Source organism: Giraffa tippelskirchi, chromosome 2 (assembly GCF_054371585.1).
Source record: "Giraffa tippelskirchi isolate mGirTip1 chromosome 2, T2T-mGirTip1v1.2.pri, whole genome shotgun sequence".
NCBI classification, from domain to species: Eukaryota; Metazoa; Chordata; class Mammalia; order Artiodactyla; family Giraffidae; genus Giraffa; species Giraffa tippelskirchi.
The window spans coordinates 130,696,889-130,709,083 of record NC_137276.1 but is presented as its reverse complement, the minus strand read 5'-3'; the positions used below and the strand labels follow the sequence as shown (position 1 = coordinate 130,709,083).

The following is a 12,195-nucleotide window of genomic DNA, read 5'->3' as shown; positions in this document are numbered from 1 at the left end:
CAGCCACCATCCTAGTGATGTAGGTGCACTGAGCCATCCACATCCTCACAGTTGGTTCCCCTTATGCCCAAATGCCCACTTTGACAGGTGGGAGCCAGGGTTAAAAGGGCAGAGTTTGGCCCTAGAATGAGCAAGGGAACTGATACCCACAGGATTCTAGCCCATGACTTATCTCTCATAAGGGAACTCCCTGCCCTAATCACAAACTAACTGGGCTAAAATGTGTTCAAAATACCATCAACTTTATGATTTAGTACTTTAACAAGCACTCATAAATAACCCTTTTTGAAATTTAATTAGAATATTAAATCTAGATGTGAACTGCATAATAAAAATGAGAGCTCTCCTGGTCTCTGAATATCACGTGCACAAAGATTCAAACAAACCAACTTTAGAGTAAACCTGATCATCTACACTAAACAGTGTCATTGTCAAGGGTTCCAATATTAGACTGCCTAGATTTAAATCCCAAGCTTAGCAGCTACCATAACTTAAACAAATTATTTAACCATTTCGTGCCTCACTTTCATCATCTGTATGTAAACGGGGGGCACTATTAAGGCTACCTTGTAGCACTCTTGTGAGAATTAAATGATCTGACATACAAAAAGTACTTAGCAAAGTACCTGGCACATAGGAAATGTTGACAAAATGGTAGCAGTTAGTATTATGGTCATACTAATTATTCTGGTTATATCTATACTAATAATGATGTTATGAATATAGAAAATGAATGATGAACATGAGAATCATTATATGTTATATATATTTTATTTTATGGGGCTCCAAAATCACTGCAGACAGTGACTGCAGCCATGAAATCAGAAGATGCTTGCTCCTTGCAAAGAAAGCTATGACAAACCTAGACAGTTTATTAAAAAGCAGAGACATCACTTTGCCAACAAAGGTCTGTATTAGTCAAAGTTATGGTTTTTTTCCTATAGTCATGAACGGATGGGAGAGTTGAACCATAAAGAAGGCTGAGTGCTGAAGAATTGATGCTTTCAAACTGTAGAGCTGGAGAAGACTCTTGAGAGTCCCTTGGACTGAAAGGAGATCAAACCAGTCAATCCTAAAGGAAAGCAACCCTGAATATTCATTGAAAGGATTGATGCTAAAGATGAAGCGCCAATATTTTGGCCACCTGATGCGAAGAGCTGACTCTGATGCTGGGAAAGATTGAAGGCAAAAGGAGAAGGGGGCAGGAGAGGATGAGATGGTTGGACGACATCACCGACTCAAGGGACACAAATTTGAGCAAACTGCAGGAGATGGTGAAAGACAGGGGAGCCTGATAAGCTGCTGTCCATGGGGTCACAAAGAGTCAGACACAGCTTAGCAAATGAACACACACACACACACAACATATAAAGAGAAAAAGTATAACCATTTACAATTTTTCACAACAGATTAAGAGCCTCAACATTACTTTACACTAATACACCGCTCATCAACTACTTTTGAAAACTCCCTTACTCTAGCCATCTGTAATCAAGAAGAATATTAAAAAAGATCAAGCAAGTAAACAATCAGATGAAAAAAGAAAACAACACTGACTGGTTTTCTGTAAATGAGAACTCCCTTCATCTTTGTCTCATCAAAGGCTATCCTGGCAACCATCCAGGCAGCCAGTGCCTGTACAAATTATGCATGCTAATTTATTTAAATCAAGCTAACCGTATTCACTTGAGACTAGAGAATACAGTTCCATCTTATTGTTATGAGTAGTGATATTTTTTGCTTTGTCTTCTAAGATTCACTTTCATATTCCTTTTGTCTCACAGGTTTTTGTCTACTTTCTCTCCTTGATCTCATGTTATTGTCCTTAAACATAGCTTTTCTTTCTGGAAAAGCTAAACATAGCTTTTTTCTAGATATTCTAATTCAACTTTCCTTAATTTAACCTTCAAGTTATTTTATCTGAGGCTTCCCTGGTGGCTCAGTGGTTGAGAATCCGCCTGCCAATGCAGGAGACCTGGACTCAATCCCTGAATTGGGAAGATATTCTGGAGAAGGAAATGGCAACCCACTCCAGTACTCTTGCCTGGAGAATCCCAGGGACAGAGGAGCCTGGTGGGCTGCCGCCTATGGGGTCGCACAGAGTCGGACACAACTGAAGCGACTTAGCAGCAGCAGCAGCAGTGGCAGCTTTTAGAAAGATTTCAAAAGGATGACAACTGTGTTGGATGATTTCTCCTTAATGTTAAATAGCTTATAATTAACACTATCAAAATATGCAAAAATAAACATACACACACAGTATTATGAATCTTTTTAAAATTTCATTTTTTAAAAAGGCCCAGAAGACTGTGTGGTATAATGGGATGAAAACAACCTTTGTAGCCAAAGGACCCCAGTTCTAATTCAGCCTTTACCTTTTTGCTCTTAAAGCTATCAAGGAAATTAAATAAAATTACAGAGGTAATATATTTAATGTAGTATCAGACACCTAGTAAGGGTTCAAAAAATAACAATACCATTACTATTAAATGAAGGCATATTAAGTACATAATTCATTTTGTATCCTCCCCAAATTGTTCTAGAATGTAATGGGATTAAAAATACAAAATGAAACCCACAAAAATAATGAAAAGAGAAGACAATAACAACAAAATCGTGGAAGCTTGTAAATAGATGGATGAGTCATAACTAACCTACGAGAGCTGACAAAGCCAATCCTAAGTCCTTCGCAGGACTCTTAGCTCTACTGTTTCAAACTACAGCTAAATATTTATTATAGTTTTACTATTATTGAAACATTCCTAACTTTAAAACACCAGCTAAGCAAAAAAGTTTTTAAGATTATTCATGAAAACTGCAATCATTGCTTCTGACGGTATAGGACAAGAATACTGGAGACAAGGATTCTAATATATTTCAGTTTTTTTAAACTACAAAAGTAAAGAAAAATATGATTAGGATTGGGTCTAGTGTTAATGAAAGTCGCTCAGTCATGTCTGACTCTTTGCGACCCCATTGACTATACAGTCCATGGAATTCTCTAGGCCAAAATACTGGAGTGGGTAGCCTTTCCCTTCTCTAGGGGATTTTCCCAACTCAGGGATCGAACCCAAGTCTCCCACATTGCAGGTAGATTCTTTACCAGATGAGCCACAAGGGAAGCCACTAGGATTGGGTAGAACAACCAAAAAACAAAAGCAAATTAAAATGAGGGGTTACTAGGGCTTTACAGATAGCAATAAACCATTAAATCAATCAGTCACTAATTTGAAGGTTCTCAAAGAGCTAGTAAGGCTCACCATGTAAGACTTCTCATAAATTTCCCAGTTCATTCCCAGTACCAACAACACATACACACCAACACATACTCAGACATCACATACTGCCTTGCCCCTGTTAATAAGAAACACCAGTTTATAAAATACAGGTTCTCTTCCAGCAGTAAAGTTAAGAAACACTCTCTAAAATGCATTCATTATTGACAAGAGTGTAACTTGGTGCAACCAATATGAAGAACAATTTAGTAATATCTAGTAAAGTTTAAGGTGTGCATATCTTATTACCTAGCAATTCTATTCCTGTAAGTCAAAAATAAGCTCTTGCATATGTACACAAGGAAGTAGGTACAAAAATGTCCGTGGCAACATTGTTTATACTACCAAAACATAGAAACACTGAAATGCCCACTAACAGGAAAAGAGACAAATAGATCGTGGTATAATCTCACAATGGACAGCAGTGAAAACGCACGCAACATGCATCAACATGAATGAATCTCATAAACAATTCTGAGCTAAACAGAACTGCTAAGGATCAAATAGAGCATTATACCATTCATGTAACATTTAAGACCATACACAGCAATGTAATTACATTTCTTAGAAACACAAACATATGTGGCAAAATGTTTTTTGGCGGTTGTTTTAAGAAGGAATGACAAACAGCCAATTTAAATAGTGGTGTTACTACTGAGACTGATGAGAAAGAAATGAAATCAAGCAACAGGATTATAAGGGCTAAAATGTTTAACTTCTTATACTAGGTAGTGTGAATAGGAGGGTCCAATGCCTTAAATATCTTCCTGCTTTTTATGTCTTAAATATTTTACAATAAAAATTTAAATCTCAAATAAAAATTATGAGATTCTCTAGGTTTGTGGCACTAAATGTGGAAAGTACAAAAACAAATAAACCAAGAATGATTTCCTCATCATGCGCCTTATCTAAACACACATGAAGAGCTGGTGAATACGAATTTTGTGCCTTGATGACAACACAATAATGTCTTTTCTCTTAAATCCAATCCCGTCCAGCTGTGTACTTCACTGTCACTACTAAGGTTATATATACCTCATTACCTCTCCCCTCTAAGTGGTCTCCTCACCTAAGTCTCTGCTTACCTCCCACCTGGACTCCGCCTTGCCCCAATTCCTGCTTTTTAAAAATCACTTTAAAATAAGGCACAAATAGAACTCACCTAGTAGATCAAGATTATTGACAATGTTCCAGTTCTTGGCCTTGGTGATGAGTACACAGATTTTCCTTACATTACTAGTACATAAATAAACTAACCATGAAATGACCAAGGATCCAGTCTGTCAGGAGGAAAAAACTATTACTAATCAAATCCTATATACCTAAGATCTACTTGAAAACTAATAATGATAAGGCCAACTTCACTCTCCAAGCTCCCTCCCCTCATGAATCTTACATGAGAGTGTATAAAGACAATTAACAAATACATAAAATATACAGTATATTAGACAATGAAACATTCATTTACTGACCAATTACCCTCTCTAGAATATAGGCTCTAAGAGAGCAAGAATTTTTTCACTGCTGTATCCCTAGCACCTAGAATACTGCCTGACACGGAGTAGAAAAGCAGTAAATAACTGTTGAATGAATAAACAATATATGGCAAAATAAGTGTTCAATAAATGCTACTTGCCATTGTTATTATCACTGTATCTGTAATATGGCCTGGCCTTCCCTACTACACATATAGTGATAATGAATGGAAAATGACTTTTGAAAAAGCAAATCACCTTGCCTTCCGAGTAAGACTCTCAGTCTTATTCGACTCTTTACAACCCTATGAACTGTAGCCCACCAGGCTCCTCTTTCCACAGGATTTTCCAGGCAAGGATATTGGAGTAGGTTGCCATGTCCTCCTCGAAGGGATCTTCCCCACCCAGGGATAGAATTGGCGTCTTCTGGGCCTCCTGCTTTGACAGGCAGATTCTTTTACCACTGAGCCACCTGGGAAGCCCATGCCTTCAACAATGGTGGAATCCAAATGAAAATTGGACATCTACAGTCTACCTCCATCAAGCGGGTCTTAAGATTCAGTTTCTTATGCTTTTTTAAATGACACTATGTAATGTTACTAAACCACACATCTCAGTGTACATTAGAAACGTCAATTCTTAAAAAAAAATTCTTATAATTTAAAAGAATAAATTTAAACCAACTGAAAACAGCAATCTGTCTGAAGTCAAACCTATTAAAGACTGGTTTAGAATCTTGGACTCAGAGAATGTCATTTTTTTTTTTATAAATTTATTTATTTTAGTTGGGGGCTAATTACTTTACAATATTGTAATAGTTTTTGCCATACATTGACATGAATCAGCCATGGGTTTACATGTGTTCCCCTTCCTGGACCCCCCACCCTCCTCCCTCCCCATCCCATCCCTCTGGGTCATCCCATTGCCCCGGCCCTGAGCCCTTGTCTCATGCATCGAACACGGAATGGTGTTCTGTTTCACATATGATAATATACATGTTTCAATGCTATTCTCCCAGAACGTCCCACCCTCACCTTCTCCCTCAGAGTCCATAAAATTGTTCTATGCATCTGTGTCTCTTATTCTGTCTTGCATATAGGGTTATCGTTGCCATCTTTCAAATTCCATATATATGCATTAGTATACTGTATTGGTGTTTTTCTTTCTGGCTTACTTCACTCTGTATAATGGGCTCCAGTTTCATCCATCTCAGTAGAACCGATTCAAATATATTTGTTTTTAATGGCTGAGTAATATTCCATTGTGTATATGTACCATAGCTTCCTTATCCATTCGTCTGCTGATGGACATCTAGGTTGCTTCCATGTCCTGGCTATTGTAAACAGTGCTGCGATGAACATTGGGTTACATGCGTCTCTTTCAATTCTGGTTTCCTCGGTGTATATGCCCAGCAGTGGGATTGCTGGGTCATATGGCAGTTCTATTCCCAGTTTTTTAAGGAATCTCCACACTGTTCTCCATAGTGGCTGTACTAGTTTGCATTCCCACCAATAGTGTAAGAGGGTTCCCTTTTCTCCACACCCTCTCCAGCATTTATTGCTTGTAGACTTTTGGATAGCAGCCATTCTGACTGGTGTGAAATGGTACCTCATTGTGGTTTTGATTTGCATTTCTCTAATAATGAGTGATGTTGAGCATCTTTTCATGTGTTTGTTAGCCATCTGTATTTCTTCTTTGGAGAAATGTCTGTTTAGTTCTTTGGCCCATTTTTTGATTGGGTCGTTTATTTTTCTGGAATTCAGCTGCAGGAGTTGCTTGTATATTTTTGAGATTAATTGTTTGTCTGTTGCTTCGTTTGCTATTATTTTCTCTCATTCTGAAGGCTGTCTTTTCACCTTGCTTATAGTTTCCTTTGTTGTGCAAAAGCTTTTAATTTTAATTAGGTCCCATTTGTTTATTTTGAGAAAACATAATTTGTTTATTATGAGAAAACAGAAAGAGAAATTAAGGAAACAATACCATTCACCATTGCATCAAAAAGAATAAAATACTTAGGAATATATCTACCTAAAGAAACAAAAGACTTATATATAGAGAACTATAAAACACTGATGAAAGAAATCAAAGAGGACACAAACAGATGGAGAAATATACCGTGTTCATGGATTGGAAGAATTAATATAGTGAAAATGAGTATACTACCCAAAGCAATCTATAGATTCAATGCAATCCCTATCAAGCTACCAATGGTATTTTTCACAGAACTAGAACAAATCATCTCACAATTTGTATGGAAATATAAGAAACCTCGAATAGCCAAAGCAATCTTGAGGAAGAAGAATGGAACTGGAGGAATCAACCTGCCTGACTTCAGGCTCTACTACAAAGCCACAGTCATCAAGACAGTATGGTACTGGCACAGAGATAGAAATATAGATCAATGGAACAAAATAGAAAGCCCAGAGATAAACCCACGCACATATGGACACCTTATCTTCGACAAAGGAGGCAAGAATATACAATGGAGAAAAGACAATCTCTTTAACAAGTGGTGCTGGGAAAACTGGTCAACCACTTGTAAAAGAATGAAACTAGAACACTTCCTAACACCATACACAAAAATAAACTCAAAATGGATTAAAGATCTAAACATAAGACCAGAAACTATAAAACTCCTAGAGGAAAACATAGGCAAAACACTCTCCGACATAAATCACAGCAGGATCCTCCATGACCCACCTCCCAGAATATTGGAAATAAAAGCAAAAATAAACAAATGAGAATATCATTTTTTAAATTTGTTTATTTGGCTGCACCAAGTCTTGGCTGTGGCATGTGGGATCTAGTTCGCTGACCAGGGATCAAACCCAAGCCCCCTACATTGGGAGTATGCAGTCTTAGCCCCTGGACCACCAGGAAAGTCCCAGAAGATATCATTTTAGACTCAATGATACCATCAATCAAAATTATAATACTCAGTTTACGGGCTTCCCTTGTGGCTCAGCTGGTAAAGAATCCGCCTGCAATGCGGGAGACCTGGGTTCAATCCCTGGGTTAGGAAGATCCCCTGGAGAAGGGAAAGGCTACCCACTCCAGTATTCTGGCCTGGAAAATTCCATGGACTGTATAGTCCATGGGGTCACAAAGAGTTGGACACGACTGATTGACTTTCACTTCATGTTTCTTTTTAGCTGCTGCTCAACTTTGCCACCAAGTTGATTAAACAGCAATGTGTCTATCACTTTTGACCAGACTCTAAATATCAAGGCGAGACTTCTGGCAGCTCACCAAAAGAGACAGGGCAATAGAAGTCAGAACTGTGCACAAGTGAAACAAAGGCAGGCTTGTTTTTACTTGTCCCAAAACATATCAGAAGGTACCATAAAATGAGAGCAGAAGAAAAGCAGTCTGACAAGACCAGCTGAAGTTGAAAGACAAGAAGAATCAGATTTTTAATAGTTCAACTGTGGCATTTTTCTGTGGGCTATAATTTTCAGAGTTTAAAAAACTACCAATTGATTATTTTATTCATTATTTTGATATACTAGGAATGCTACTAAACTGGATAAGGAGTTGAAAGAACTGTAGGACAGTGAGCTCAATAACTCAGTTGGACATCAGATCAAAGGCATTTAAGTTTATTAGAGCTATGTTGTAAAGGCTTATGTAGGTAGGCAAAGGCTTTCAAATAAATATACTGTCCCAGCAATCTGTGTGAAGCACTAATTTCAAACAAAACATGTCTTGGACTATTCTTCATATTAAGTTTACCCAACTACTCTTTTTTTTTTTGGCTGCACCACATGGAATGTGGGATCTTAACTCCCCAACCAGGGATGGAACCCAGAGTGGAAGCTCAGAGTCTTAAACGTCGGACTGCCAGGGAAGTCTCACCACCAATCATTCTTAAACTGCAGTTTTGTCTTTGCTCCATAACCTTTCCTTTGTGTTTGATATGACTCTTGAAAATTTCCTAACCTCTTGCCAAATCCAAAGTGAACTCACTTTGCCATCTTTCCAGCATCTGTCAATATTAAACTTTTTCTTTGAATTCTTTCCTCGTTGAACTTTCCTAACTTGTACATTCTGGTTTTTTCTACTACAATTCTATTTCTCTTTAAACATTCCTGTTCCTTCCAATTTCTAACTATCCCTCGATGAACAGGCTGTATTCCATGGTTTTAAACAACAACTCCACACAGTTGATTCTCAAATCTCCACTTAATTCCCTGTCTCCAGTATCCACTCCAGGCTATAACCAATAAGAGACGATAATCTGGCAAATAGTCTCCTAAACCCAAATATGTATGTCTAAACCTGAACTCCGTCTTCCAAAACATGCCCCTCCCTCAGTCAAACCAACTCCCTTTATCAACTTCCCTGTCTTCCTCAATGGAAGCTAGACAGGGCCCTGGTTTTTCCTCCAGTGTAGACATACATCAGATGGAAAAGAACTCAATACAAAATTAAGGAATCTTGGGAAATGTTTACATTATCTTCCCCTCTCCCCATCAAACCAAGGCTATCTTGTCCTTACAGAGCCTGTAATTAGCTGGGACTGGATTTAAAAAAAAAAAAAACAAACTTCTCTTCCTTTCTTAAACCTCAAAAAATTTTAACTTCATTTTCTTAGGCCAAATTGTACAATGAAAGTGAATTTTCCTTTCCTGTTCATAAAATGTTCCATATTTCACAGAAAAGAAATAAACAGTTCTCCCTATACTCACAAATACTTAAAGTCCGAATCTATGGGTTTCACCTAAAAATGAAATTGCTGTTCATCGCAGATATATCATATGCACATACACAGACAATTTACTTCTTTCTCCTTTTTTCTGATAATTTTTACTCTAAAGAAGGAGAAATCAGTTTATTGATATCTAGGTGTTTTAAAACTTCACCTTTCCTCTGTCTCTTCCTTCACTGAAGGAAAAATTGAGGGTTCGGTGTAAAAGGGAAGGTTGTTTATATTCTGACAGTGTATTTTTGTGAGAATGCAAAGAGTAGAGGAGGAGTAAAAGATGACATCCTGGTAACTGAAAAGTAGTGTTTATACTTAGTATTTCTCTTCCTTTCAGTTCTTGCCATGTAACTTGAACACACTCTCCTTCCTAGGGGGAAAAGGGCCCAAGGTATTTTCAATCTTTCAATATCTGTCTACAGGATTCAGTGTACGCCCTGCCCTGAGCAAATTGTAAAATGTTTTGTTTCTTTTAATAAAGGTCTTTTTCTGCAAACTTCACCCTTTCCTTTCTCTCTGATCGCAAGTATATCTCCCAAAAATCTGGGGCTCTCTGCACAGGCCCTTGGAATAATTTCTAGTGGTAAAGTGGCAGTTAGTAAGGCCAGTAAGTCACTGAACAAAGTTTATTAAGTACCCATTATGGACAACTTGGACCTTCCTCAATATGTCAATCATTTTTCCTGGGAACCAAAGATTCTGTAATCAAAGTGTTTTGTTTTTTTAACACTGGATTAAGCAGGTTTCTCAGAACCTATAATATGCTAAAGAGCATATTACTCTTTAAGAGTCCTGGCCAGCAGGAATTTCCAAACGTACTGACCAGCAACCAGCACTGCTTTTATTGAACACCTATTTATGGCTCTGCAACATGATTGGGGAAAAGTTGTGCTTGGAGAATTCAGGGAAGGCAGAAAGCATCTATATTGGAGTAGCCTAATTAGAAATAGCTTCATGGAGGACCATTTGAGCCAGGTCCTGACGGATGGGTAAAGTGTGACTGCAGAAATGGGAAAAGGTCACCAAGCATGGGAAGCCCTGGGCAGTGCCTCTCTGGTCACTCTCTTTGGGTCATCTACCCACTTCACTAAGGCTGAAGTCGGTCCACCCATGCCCCAGGCTGAACCTACTCTGGGGAAATCTCTATGGCTCAGACCTACCAAGGTTCCCTGGTGGCTCAGAGGATAAAGAACTGGCCTGCAACGCGGGAGAGCTGTGTTCGAGCCCTGTGTCAAGAAGATCCCCTGGAGAAGGAAATGGCAACCCAGTCCAGTATACTTGCCTAGAGAATTCCATGGACAGAGGAGCCTGGAGAGCTACAGTCCAAGGGGTTGCAAAGAGTCGGACGCAACTGAGTGACTAACACACACACATACACCAAGGCCCCAAATGCCCAGCCAGGCATGAAGACCCAGCTCTGAGGAGCAGGGGAAGGCGACGAGGCTGAAGATGGAAGGTTGTGAGCTTCCTTCTCGTCCTTTCCCTCCCTGCTTCCAAAGATTTCCCTATTTTAACTCTCTTTTGCCCTAAGCAAGTTAATATATCTTGCCAGTTGCAGATTTCAAAAGATAAAATCCTTGAGAATTAAAAATCTTTACTTTTCATGTATCTCTAAACAAAATTTCCCAACTGTGTTAACTATACTATTGCCCCTCTTTGTCTCAGATGTAGAGATCTATAAGGCAAGTTGTCAAAAATTATTGCTTTTTATAATAAAGTAGGTGTACAGTGTGTGCAGACTGCACCACTTAATCAGATTCATTCCCTTCACTTCTCAATCTCTAAGGCAAGAGTTATTAGAAAATAGTCGTTTTGAATTAAAAAATATATATATGTGGCTTAAATACAGGCCTGAAGTTAACGCAATGTGAGGGGATAGAGAGTACTGTCAGTGGCTGTAGAACAGTGTTAAATTTTTTTTTATCTTACAAAAATGAATGCCTATTCATCATTTAAAAAAAAAAAACAAAGCAACAACTGAGAAATGTAAAAAAGCCAAAGAAGAAAATTGAAACTACCAAGACAATTTAATAATTGCTTTAAAATTGTATTCTGATCATTTACAATAGACTTTTTAAAATATGGGATAATACACACAACATGAAATGTACTCTCTTAATGTAATTTTTAAGTGTACAGTGTAGTGGCATTGAGCACATAAAAGAGATTTTGATGTCCAGAACACTTGGGCTTCTCAAGCCATTTGAGAAAAACAAAAAAACACCATTGGGCCCTTACACAACACAACACTATTTATTAACACTATGTAAGAAAGCTGGACTATAAAGAAGGCTGAGCACCAAAGAACTGATGCTTTCAAACTGTGGTGCTGGAGAAGACTCTTGCAAGTCCCTGCAAGGAGACTAAACTAGTCAATCCTAAAGGAAATCAACCCTGAATATTCATTGGAAGGACTGATGCTGAAGCTCCCATACTTTGGCCACCTGATGCAAAGGGCTGACTCACTGGAAAAGACCCCAATGCTGGGAAAGATTGAAGGCAAAAGGAAAAGATGGTGAAAGAGGATGAGATGGTTAGAGAGCATCTCCAATGCAATGGACAAGAGTTTGAACAAACCCCAGGAGATAGTGAAGGACAGAGAAGCCTGGCATGCTGCAGTCCGTGGGGGGGTCGCAAAGAATCGGACACGACTTGGCGACTGAACAACAAGTGAATAGAAAGAAAACCCTTACATGATATTTAAATAACATCTTAATAAACCCATTCTGTACCTGAAGGGAAA

General features: G+C 38.3%; 1 protein-coding gene across 2 annotated transcripts in view; it reads right to left on the bottom strand.

Annotated features, from left to right (window-relative positions):
- The window catches only part of PPM1L (protein phosphatase, Mg2+/Mn2+ dependent 1L), a 318,376-nt gene that overhangs the window by 242,527 nt on the left and 63,654 nt on the right, over positions 1-12,195 (bottom strand). The gene's annotated exons all lie outside the window — the stretch shown is intronic.